Below are 12438 nucleotides of genomic sequence, written 5' to 3' on the forward strand. Positions count from 1 at the left end.
GAGAGGTTTATTGGAATGGTAGAGACAAAGGCCAAGGGGTGAAGAGAGGTAGGAGAAAAAGAGGAGAAAAAGGGAAGAGAGGAGAGACAAGTGGAAGAGGGCAGAAAGGATCTGTCTTTTATGTGAAATGTGGTGTAACTGTAACATGAAATGTATGCTGGAAATGGATGACCGTTGCCTTGACAACAGATGCTCAGGTGACCAGATGACATCATTGCTGGAGGCAAAAGCAGTTCCTGATACCAACATTTGGAAATTTTGGTCACCAACTGGGACCCTCCTTTGTACCTGTAGCATACCTGTCAAAAAAACTAGATCTAACCATGCAGGGATGGCACCTTGTGTTTGTACCTTAGCAGCTGCTAAACTCCTTATTCAAGAATAAGAAAACCTAACATTTGGGTTGCCTATAATGGTCTTCTCCTCTTATAACATGTCACAGCTCCTACTTTTCAAAGGTTTACAGAATCTACCTCCCTCCAAGGTTCTTTCTCTTCAGGTAGCACTAATAGAAGTCTCCACACTACCCTTTCAATCACACCCACCTTTCCAATCTTCTTTCTCCACCAAATACTAACCACTCCTAATCTCACCCCTGCACTAAAAACTTAGAGGAATTATTACCTCACCCTTCACAAATACAGGAGGGCAATTTGCCTCAGACCGTCTATACCTGGTATACAGATGGAAGCTCCTTTCTACATGAAGGAGCCATAAGAGCCAACTACCCCATAGTGTCAGACACTGAGGCATAGGCCTTCCTGCTCATACCACCAATCAACAGGCTGAAGTAGTAGTCCTTACCCATGCCTTTCAACTGGCAGAGGGACAAACCCTCAACATCTACACAGATTCTAAACATGCTTTCCATATCATCCTGACCCATGCCATTAACTGGAAGGAGCATGGGGTACTTATGACTAAAGGAGGATCAGTAACTAATGCAAACCAAACTATGGCCATGCGAAAGGCCTCCCATCTCCACACAGCTATTGGATTTGTCCACTGCAGATCCCACCTGATGAATGACTCTATTGTCTCCAAGGGAAACAACGGAGCTGAAGAGGCAGCCAGAGCTGAGGCCCTTAGGGGCCTACACTTGTCTCACCCTCCCCAGGACATTCTTACACTGCAACCCACAACCCCACTCTCACTCCCTAACACTCATCAAACTGTCCTATCTTCACAACATCTTTCATCCTAACAGCAAGGCATTGTCTTATTTTGTTAAAACCCACCTGAAGCCTACTCCTAAGGACTTAAGTTTCTTAAATCCATCACTGCCTCTTCCAAAGTCTGTCAAGTGTCAGATTTCAACCTCTGGTATTGTAGCACCCCTTTTTCTACCCATCAGGCCAGAGGTTCCCTTCCTGGAACTGACTGGCAACTTGTCTTTACCCACATGCCAAATGTGCCAAGTACCTCCTAGTTTTGATTGACACATTCTCGGGGTGGGTGGAGGCATATCCCACAACTAACAAAAGGGTTCAGACAGTTTCTGAGCTCCTCTTACAAGAGATCATACTCAATGTTGTGTCTCAGCTTCCCTTCAGTGAGACAATGGTCCCGAATTTACTTCCCAAATTTCTCAAATTCTGTCTAAGGCCCTAGACATCACCTGGCATTTTCATATTCCATACCACCCTCAATCTTCAGGTAAGATAGAAAGTGAAAGATCCCACGCAGAGAGACCCTTACTCAAGTCTTGGGAAATCTCGGACCCAAGACACAGAGAGACCATTTTGGATGTAATAAGCAAAGGCAAGGTTTATTACAAAGACGTATTACAGAGATCTCCGGGCCGACACATATCCCACGCAGGAGACAGAAGTGTCAATCCCGAAACTCAAAAGTCAGAGGGTTATATAGAGAAGGCTAGGGGGTTTTGGTGTGGTTACATACAATTGGCTCATTCAAACATAGCAGTGAGAACAAAGGAGAAAGAGTACTTGTTAGAAGTCAGGGGCTTATCAGGGTCTGGAGGACGGCCCTGAGTGAGCTGGGGGGAGATGTCTTCCTGCCAGACGTCCCATGAATCAGTCCCATTAACTCAGGCTGGTTCCTGCATTCCTTTTCTTTATGGTTTGCCAGTCCTGCCTGGACAGTGTTTCCTGTGCTCCTTTATCTTTATGGCCTGCTAGTCCTGGCTGCAGGGCTTAGCCCTGGGTCTGTGGCCTTTTGGGGTTTATTCTTTTAATTTTTATATTTCTAATCCTAGAATTCGTATAATTCTCTTTTCAAAAGAACTAACTGCTCCCTAAAAACCACTCTTGTCAAACTGTCACAGGAACTTCGATTGGGCAAAACTCCTACCTCTGGCTCATTTAAGGCTACAAGCTCTCCCCAAGTGACCTCTCTTTGTCTCACCTTTCAAACTCATGTATGGATGTCAGTACTAACTCCTGGTCTTTCAAGTAAATGTGCTCCCCTCGTAGACCATTGACTTACCCCATTACTTTGTCACCCCCTTTCTCTCCTATGGAACTTTACTGACCACCACTGACTAAGGCCACATGCTGTCTCCTGTCCACTACCTATCAACATTTGAGACCAAGTTCTTCTGTCCCCTCCAGATCAGCAGCTCTTAGCTGTCTCTCCTAAATGGTAGGACCCTTCATGGACCCTGCTCTCTTAAGCTCCACAAGATGTTGAGACCACCCACCTTGTCCCCGATCCCAGAAGAATGAGACTCCACTCTAGCATCTGCGCTCCACTCCACTGGATTAGACCTGTGCTTCTCATCTGATCGTTTCCATCCATGGTATCACTTACATCTAGAGATTCGAGGTTCAAGGAATCCCCACTGATAACAAACAGACTTTCCCAATAGGATCAGGAAACCACTCCGTGCTGGGAGCCAATCCAAATTGCTGTCATCCCTATATCTGTCATTCCTTCTACATATTATGTTCTCTTTGTCTGCTTCCTCTTTGACCAGACAAAAGATGATTGCAAAAAATGGCCAGATAAACATGGGGGCTGCCCATATTGGTCATTCCAGATACATATGTTAGGATCAAGGACCAATCACTTCTGTCAGCAATGCAAGACCCTGTTCTTCTATATACCAGACCCATGGAATCCCAGGTAGAAAACAGGAGCTGTTGGTAAGCTCTAATGTAAAAACCAAGCAGGGTCTCCAGTGAGTACTATCCACATCCAGAGAAATTTTGTCCAATTTCCCAAACTCTATATTGGAAAAATAGGAGAAATAATCAAACACTCCTCCAGGATCCTTACGTCCTTGACATCCCCCCTCACAAATGGTACTAACTTGTCATTTAGCCTTTTGATTCAGACCCTGACCTTGGTGTACCAACTCCTTATGGCACCCAACCTGGTCACTTTAAAGACTGCTAGCTACACAGTACCCCCCTTAAACTAACTCACAATTGCCAATTGCAGCCTCTCTAGTGATACTGCCCAATGACATTACCTCAGCTTTTATCAGCTGTCCTGACTCCGATGCTGCCATCACCCCATACTTTTTTATATCCCTCTTATTGGTTTGACAGTTTTATGACATCCAAGACATGTTCTGAAGGGAAACTCAGTTCCCTAGACTGCAATAGATCCACCATCCTTGATACCCCATCTCTGCTGCAGTGCCCTGCAGTCCAAAACACGTCAATTCTCTGTGTCACTGGTATATATCATCACCTACCTGCCAGGTGGTCAGGAAGAGTTTGCACACTGGTGTTCCTTCCCTGAACTAGGAGTAATAAATGGCAAAGAATCTCTACCAATTCCAGTTTTTGACATTCCTGTCCAGCATAAGAGGGCACTGCAGGTTGTGCCATTGCTGGTTGCTGCAGGAGTAGCTACAGGTGCTGGCACCGGAACAGCAGGGCCGAAGACTTCTCTAACCCTATACAAGAAGTTCTTATCCCAGCGTGACAACGGTTTCCAAGGAATGTATGAAACCATGCTCATCATCCAGAAAAAGATCGATTCGTTGGCAGCAGTTGTGCTTCAGAACTGACAGAGACTAGAAGTCCTGACAGCTAAAGAAGGTGGTCTTTGTCTGTTTCACCAGGAAGAATGCTGTTTCTATGTCAACGAATCTGGGGTAGTAAGAAATACATTCCATCAGCTGCAATCAGAAATCCAGAAATGCAGGGAACAGCATGAGGCCTCCAATTCCTGGGATTTTCAAAACCCTAAATGGAAATAGCATACTGCCCTTCTTAATGCCTCTTCTCCCCATTTTCCTGGACCTACTATTTCCTCCCTGCCTCATTAATCTTGTTTCCACATTCCTTCAAAGACAAATTCAAAATATTCTAACCAAAAAGTCAAACAGTTCCTTTTACAGAACTATCAAGTGGGCTGGATGGTGAAAGTCAGCTACATCCCAAAACTGATAATGCTCCTAGACAGCAGGGAGCAGTTTAAGAGGTCTAAAGCCCCTATTTCCCTTTTAGCATTGGCTTCCCCTGTTTCCCTGTTTTCTTCTCTCTATGATAAGAAAAAGGGAGGTATGTTATCATCAGAAGTGGTTTACAGCTAGCCTCTGAATCCAGCAATGACATCATCCTTAGGTAACAAAGACTTGCTTGCTTCTGTTGCCACAGCAACCGCCACACTCTCAAGGCACATGCCTCACTCATATTAAAAGTACACACACACACACACACACACACACACACATATTCACACACACAAATGAGTATTTACAAACAGATAAGTAAGGTAGAGTACACTATTCTTTGTATTATTTTATATTATCATCTGTATTTATAACTATGCTCACATAAAGAAAAACTATTATAAGTAACTAAACATCATTTACAAGATGGTAAGAAGTAATATGTATCTATATAAGCAATGGAAATGGAGAAAAGTACACAATTACAGTGAGAAATTATCTCTTTTTAAATTGTTTTATGAGTTTTTAAATAACCATACTACTAACTTTCAATTTAAGTCCCTAGGAATTAAATTCCTAAAGCATATTGTACCATAACTGACATGGATAAATCCTACCTCATAGTAACTAGTACTTTTTTAAATAGGCAAAGACATATTTGTATCCATGAAAATACATTGTTTCAGGTAGCACAATTTAAATTTTCAATCTCCTCCTTCCTCTCCAGCCTGTCAACAGCCTTATTTTCAAATGTTTTCCTATTTCCCATCCTTTCCTTTTCACTTCCTCAGTCAGGTTCTTCCAATGAAATTTAGGTCTGATACACAGTATTCCTGCTTGGCATCATCTTCTGTGAATATGTAAGAGATATACTCCTTTCCATGGTCCTTCCTCTTATGTTCATTAATGGACTTGGTGAAATTCAATAAAAACACAATAAGAAGTGAAATAAATGGTATAGTGACTTGTTTTCATATAATCAAGGATGTAATTACAAAATATCAATTTTAAATTAATAGGCCAAATAACAGTTTTCTGTTACAACAAATAAAAGCAGTTTTTCAAAAAACAAAACAAAACAAACAAAAAGCAAAAACAGGGTACGTTGCAAAACAAAGCAGGTGAGCCCTAAACTATGACATTTAGGAAGCAGATTTTGTTCTGAAAATATTTCTGTAATGGAACCAAGATCATACATGGTTCAGAACCAAGAAGTATACCTTTTCAGTGTGCACAGTATTGTAATCTGTATTGACAATAGGTCAATATTACTTCCTGAATCCTATTTGAGCCAATATAAAGGTAGGGGAAGAAAAGTATGAAAAGGGCAGCCACGACATTCTCAAAGTTGAAAAGGTAAGATATTCCAAAAACAGTTAGAAAACATTTACTGTGAGTCTAATCCTGATGCTGAAACCAAAGAACCGGAAAAGAAAGTCATACACCAACATCTCTGATGACCATAGGTGAACAAGGCATTAATAAAATACGTGTAAACGAAATGCAGTAACACAAACAGATTTCCAATTAGGCTTAAGGCAACTTCATCCCAGAGATGGAGGAAAGTGTCAATACATGAGAATTAGCATAATCTACCACATAAGTACAAGTACCACCCTATTGCATACATAAAAGACCTTTGATAAAATACAGCCTCCATTTGTGAGGAAAGTTGTGCAGAGAATAGTGATACAAGGGATTTATCTCAACTTAATAAAGGCAATATACAGCAAAAGTCACCCAAAAGAGAGAATAATTCAAAGTACTTCTATTGGAATCAAGACCAAGACAAGGATGTTCTCTCTTCTCACTTCTCAACATACTTCTAACAGTGTTAGGTCAAGCAATTAAACAAGTCAAGGTAATGAAGCAAATACAAATGAGAAAGGAAGAAATCAATATATGTTTATTTTCAGGTTTTAAGATTCTATACATAAAAACTAAATCATAAAAAAACTCCTAGAACTGATAAATATTGATAAAAGTTGAAAAACACAGAGTTAAAGCACAGGAATCAGTATCCTTTTTAATATACAAAAGACAAACACAGAAAGCAAGGGGACAATACTATTGTCAAGAAACTAAAACAAAACAAAACAACAACAAAATACTTGAAATAAATGTGACAAAGGAATGTGTGCCATGAAAACTGTAAAACACTAAAGAAATTCACTGAACATATTCCTGCTTAAGAAACAGCTACAGGTGTTTCCTGCACTCTTGCTAAGAGCAGAAGAATAAATAATACTCTGTTAGTACTCAGTGGCTTCTGGGATTTTCCTAACATTCACATCACCACAGAGAACTACAAACAAATAAGAAACCTCTTAAGTTATTGAGAAGCAAATCCCAACCTCCATGCATTTTTCATGTAAATAAAATAAACTATTTATCAACTTTAAAATGGAGATAGGATCTAGTATGCACCCTCCTCCCCCCGCCCCGCACACCCACCCCCATTACCACAGTCCTGTGGGTGTTACTCAGTGTGACAGCTCCAAGGACTATGTGTCCTGAGAGCTATGTGTCCTGAGGATTTGATGCTGTTATGCTGTTATGGAGTTCTGCTCTGTTCACTGCCAGCATGTTCCTCATAAATTAAGAATTATGGGAAAACTTCAGGTGCCTCAAATCACTCACTGGCCAACATCTCTGGCACTAACAATTGATTTCTTATGCACATTTTTGCCCTCAGCTTCCTGATGAGATTTATTAAGAATTGCTCTTGAGTAGATACTCATTCTGAGGATTTAAAGTAGATATGACTGATTTTTATATAAGTGGTTAGATCTGTGAGTCTTTTAAGAATACTTTTTAAGGATAAATAATGAAATAATTACTCCTGCCTTTGTCTAGAAGAAAACTAAAACAATTACATTGCGACTTAATTATGCTTCAAAGATTTGGCTGGGATATATAAGTGATGGAAAAAAGAATAAAGCACAAGGGTTAGGGCATCCATCAACTATGTGTATCTGTTAAGGCTTGTGTATGATGGGCTGGAACACTGTTCCTTCTACCATCAACTCTGTGTGTGTGTGTGTGTGTGTGTGTGTGTGTGTGTGTGTGTGTGTGTGTGTGTGTGTGTGTGTGTGTGAATTTTCTCTCTTCCCTGGTCTTTCTCACTGACACCAAGGAGTTAAGAGTTCATAGGTTTTTCGCTGATCAGAGAGAGTGCCAACCTCCCAGTAACTTAAGCTTTGCTCCCTCAGAAAACTGTCTGTTGAGTAACATCTCTAGTCGCTGGCTGCCTGTGGCAGCATCCCCATAGGTGTCTGGATCCACCCCTATCAATAGCTTTAAGCATTGACGCCCAAAGGCTGCCGGCCTCATTTTACCCACCACACAGATGCCAACATTGGTCATCAGCAATGGTAGAAAATCGTTTACTTTTAATTTAGAAGGAAATCGAGTTTCAGCTTAATTTTCTGTGTGTTTTCTTGAATGTATGTGACTGTGTCTGTGAAGAGACAGACTGCCCAGAAGGGCAGTTATGAACAGTTGTGAGGCGAGTTTTTCTTATTTGTAAAGACTGACTAATAAGGCCTCGCCAATGCCATTCAAATAAAAAAAGAAAAAGAAAAAGACAAATGTAGCTTTCAATTTCTCTGGTGGAACTTTTGGGATCACGTAACTATACTATTATATCATCTTCAAATAGTGATAATTTGATTCCTTCCTTTCAAATTTGTATCCCTTTGACCTCTTTTCACTGTCTGATTGCTCTGGCTATGACTTCGACTATTAGATTGAATAAGTAGGGAGAGAGTGTGCAGTCTCGTTTAGTTCCTGATTTTAGTTGGGTTGCTTCAATTTTCTCTCCATTTAGTTTGAACTTAGCTATTGGTTTGCTGTATATTGCTTTTACTATGCACAGATATGGGCCTTGAAATTCTGATTTTTTCCAGGACTTTTATCATGAAGGGGTGTTGAACTTTGTCAAATGCTTTTTCAGCATCTAATCAAATGACCATGTCATTCTTATCTTTGGGTTAGTTTATATAGTGGATTACATTGATGGATTTTCCTATATTAAACAATCCTTGCATCCCTGGAATGAAGCCTACTTGATTATGATGGATGATCATTTCGATGTGTTCTTGGATTCCGTTTGTAAGACATTTGTGGGTATTTTTGCATCAATAATCATAAGGGAAATTGGTCTGAACTTCTTTTTCTTGGTTGGGTCTTTGTGTGGTTTCAGAATAAGATTAATAGTATAATCTTATTATTCAATTATTAGTTCATAGAAGGAATTTAGGTGTGTTCCATCTGTTTCAATTCTGTAGAATAGTTTGAACATCTTAGTATGAGGTCTTCTGTGAAGCTCTGGTAGAATTCAGACCTGAATCCATCTGGACCTGGGCTCTTTTTGGTTGGGAGACTCTTAATAACAATAACTGCTTCTATTTCTTTAGGAGTTATGGGGGTGTTTAGATGGTTTATTTGTTCCTGATTTAGCTTTGAATCTGTCTAGAAAACTGTCCATTTCCTCCAGATTTTCCAGTTTTGTTGAATATAGGCTTTTGTAGTAGGATCTAATTTTTTTTTCATTTCTTCAGATGCTGCCACCCTATTCATTTCTGATTTTGTTAATTTGGATACACTGTCTGTGATCTCTGGTTAGTCTAAGGGTTTATCTATCATGTTGATTTTCTCAAAGAACCAGCTCCTGGTTTTGCTGATTCTTTGTATACACATTTTTGTTTGTACTTGGTTGATTTCAGCTCTGATTTTGATTATTTCCTGTCTTCTACTCCTCTTGGGTTTATTTATTTCTTTTTGTTCTAGAGCTTTTAGGTGTGCTGTCAACAGTGGCCCTTAGAATTGGGGCTGATTTGGAGGGGGGGGGTTCTTGGTCTCTTTGGGTACTCCATTGTCTTTATAGGTGATATCTTCTGTCCTAATGTGGTCTTTATCTGGTTGGCTGGTTTTTTTTTTTTGTTGTTGTTGTTTTGTTTTTGTTTTGTTTTGTTTTGCTTTTGTTCTTTTTTTCGGAGCTGGGGACCTGGTTGGCTGTTTTAACCACTACCTCTAAGGAGAGATCTCCTTAGTTGGATGGGAGGAGGTGGAGTAAGGGGAGAGGCAGGTGGAAGCTCCTTAGTTTTCTTAATGGAGTCCGGCCATGGGGGGAGAGGGAGGAGCAGACAGTCTGTTTAGTGTCTCCTTTGAAGCCTTGTGGGTTTTTTGCATCAGCTCAGCCACAGGGCACATCCCCTAGGTGATACAGGACTTAAAAGTTTGACCACACTTACCCCACACTTCCACAGGGTGGGTGTTGGGCTGTGGAAAGCTGCACGAACACTGCCAGCTGCGGGGGGGGGGGGGTGGTGGTGGTGGTGGTGGTGGTGCTGGAACTGAGGAATTTTTTTTTTAATGTTGTGTTTTTGTGTGTGTGGGTGAACTGTCTGTTACAGAAAAGAGGAGAAACAGTTTGTCCAATGGAACATTCCCTTTGCCTATCAGCCTTGGGGGATTCCACAGAAGTCCAAAAGGTTAAGCCTTCCTGAAGATTAAAGAAAGAGCAGGTGCCCTGTGGCTTTAAGTGTCTGCTGCTTTACCAGGTTAGATAGGGAGTCTGCCAAAACCAATTGCAGGTTGTTTTGCAGGCTGTCAGGATTTATACAGGGGCTAGAGGGACCTTCAGCCAACCCCAGAGAGTAGCTCTAGCCAGGAGCCTTCAGTTGCCCCTTCAGCTTGACCTAAGCTTGAGATGAAAACTCAGCAGGAAAAGATAGGTTGCTAGTCTCCAGAGTTGGGGGAGGTGACTCACCTTCCAGCACTGCAGTTTTGTTGATCATTGTTCTAGCACTACATTTTAGGGCTCTGGTGCCCGAGTGCTCTCCCGAGTGATCTCTGACCAGGCTGGCTAGATGTGTGGGTACAGGTAAAGGGAGAAAGATCTCAGGCAGGGAGAGGGAACATTTTTTTGCCACCCCAACTGCATGCCACTTTGGACTGAACCAGCAGGGGACTGACTAGGCAGTGAGGAGTGCAAGGGAGATTCTGGCTGTGATGATTTCCAGAGAGCAGATCTCATCTCCAAGTGACTCTTATAACAGAAGCTCGTAGACAATGGAATAATTCCTGCATGCCTTTCCTTGTGCTTAAATAGTTTTGTGAATGGGTCAGTGTCTGACAGAAGGTACTTCCTATTGGTTTGTCCTGAGAGCTTGGGAAGACCTCCTCATATACTTATTTGTAGGTGTGATCCTGCTTCTACCTCTGATCTGTCTTGAGCCTACATGAGCTGTGGTGAAGGGGCTTGCAGCATTGCCCTACATGACTGGTCTGTCTCAAACCTCTGTAAAGGGGTCTTTGGGGGGAACTGATATCCTGGGAAATTGGGAAGGCACCGGCAGTCCCCTTTAAGTGTCCTGGGGATTCAACCTATCTCTGGCAGGAATCAGGGTACCTTTCACTGCTTGCCCCTCTAGTGAATTACATTGATGGATTTCCATATATTGAACCATCTCTGCATCCTTGGGATGAAATCTACTTCATCATGATGGATTATCATTTTGATGGTTGCTTGGATTTGGTTTGTAAGAATTTTATTGAGTATTTATGCTTTGATATTCATAAGGGAAATTGCTCTGAAGTTCTCTTTCTTTCTTGGTTTTTTGTGTGGTTTAGGTATAAGCATTGTTGGTATCAAGTGTTGCCTTTAGCAGTAACACCATACATTCCCAGAAGACATTTTGGCTCAAGTCTCACCTCCACCTGGGCATCTTTACCTCACAGTACAAATATAAGCAGACTCCCTCCATCCTCACTCTCTTTTCTCTTCTTTCTCTGGCCCCTTCCCCTTGTATTTAATAAGGGAATTATTAAATCTCACCACATGGAACCGTGTTGGTATTGGTTTGGTGTGCTCTTTCTGGTCGGGCGCAGCCAGTATTTAATAGCAACAAGCATAATTATGGTTTCATAGAAGGAATTGGCTAGTGTTCCTTCTTTTTCTATTTTGTGGAATAGTTTGCACCATATTGGTATGACATCTTCTATGAAGGTCTCATAGAATTCTGCACTAAACACATCTGGTCCTGGGCTTTATTTGGTTGGGAGACTTTTAATCACCGCTTCTATTTCTTTAGTAGTTATGGGACTGTTTAGATGCTTTGTGTGATCCTGACTTAACTTTGGTACCTGGTATCTGTCTAGAAAACTATCCATTCAATACAGATTTTCCTGTATTGTTGAATATAAGCTTTTGTAGTAGGATCTGATTATTTTCTGAATATCCTCAGATTCTCTTGTTATGTCTTACTTTTCATTTCTGATTTGTTAATTTGGATATCCTGTGCCCTCTGGTTAGCCAGGCTAAGGGTTTATTATCTATCTTGTTGATTTTCTCAAAAAACCAGCTCCCACTTTTGTGGATTCTTTGTATATTCCTTTTTTAGTTTCTACTTGCTTGATTTCAGCCCTGAGTTTAATACAATTTCCTGCCTTCTACTCTGCTTGGGTGCATTTGCTTCCTTTAGTTCTAGAGGTTTTAGGTGTTCTGTCAAGGTGCTAATGTATGCTCTCTCTCCAATTTCTTTTTGAGGTGTGAGTTTTCCTCTTAGCACTGCTTTCATTGTGTTCCATAAATTTGGGTACATTGTACCTTTATTTTCATTAAATCCAAAAAAGTCTTTAATTTATTTCTTTATTTTTTCCATGACCAAGTTATCATTGAGTAGATTGTTATTCAGCTTCCATGTATACGTGAGCTTTCTGTCACTATTGTTACTGAAAACAAGCCTTAGTCCATGTAATGTGATAGGATGCAATTATTTCAATCTTATATCTGTTGAGGTCTGTTTTGTGATCAATTATATGGTCAGTTCTGGAGAAGGTACCATGAGGTTGTAAGAAGGTATATTCTTTTGTTTTGGGATGAAATGTTCTATTAATATCTGTTAAGTCCATTTGGTTCGTAACTTAGGTTAGTTTCTCTATGTCTCTGTTTAATTTCTGTTTCTATGAGCTGTCCATTGATGAGAGTGGGGTGTTGAAATCTCCAACTGTTATTGTGTGACATGCAATATATGCTTTGAGCTTTAGTAAGGTTTTTTTTATGA

The 12438-nt window shown here is 40.7% G+C and overlaps 1 protein-coding gene and 1 pseudogene across 2 annotated transcripts in view; both read right to left on the reverse strand.

The window, feature by feature from the left end:
- Positions 1-6777, reverse strand: part of LOC134485540 (uncharacterized) — a 56367-nt gene extending 49590 nt beyond the window's left edge. For both annotated transcript variants that reach the window (XM_063282654.1, XM_063282653.1), the window contains exon 1: positions 3665-6777. The gene's annotated coding sequence lies outside the window, so the exon portion shown is untranslated. The remainder of the gene's footprint in view (positions 1-3664) is intronic.
- Positions 1-12438, reverse strand: part of LOC134485541 (polyubiquitin-B-like) — a 583854-nt pseudogene that overhangs the window by 321050 nt on the left and 250366 nt on the right.

Source organism: Rattus norvegicus, chromosome 2 (genome assembly GCF_036323735.1).
Source record: "Rattus norvegicus strain BN/NHsdMcwi chromosome 2, GRCr8, whole genome shotgun sequence".
In the NCBI taxonomy this organism is placed as follows: domain Eukaryota; kingdom Metazoa; phylum Chordata; class Mammalia; order Rodentia; family Muridae; genus Rattus; species Rattus norvegicus.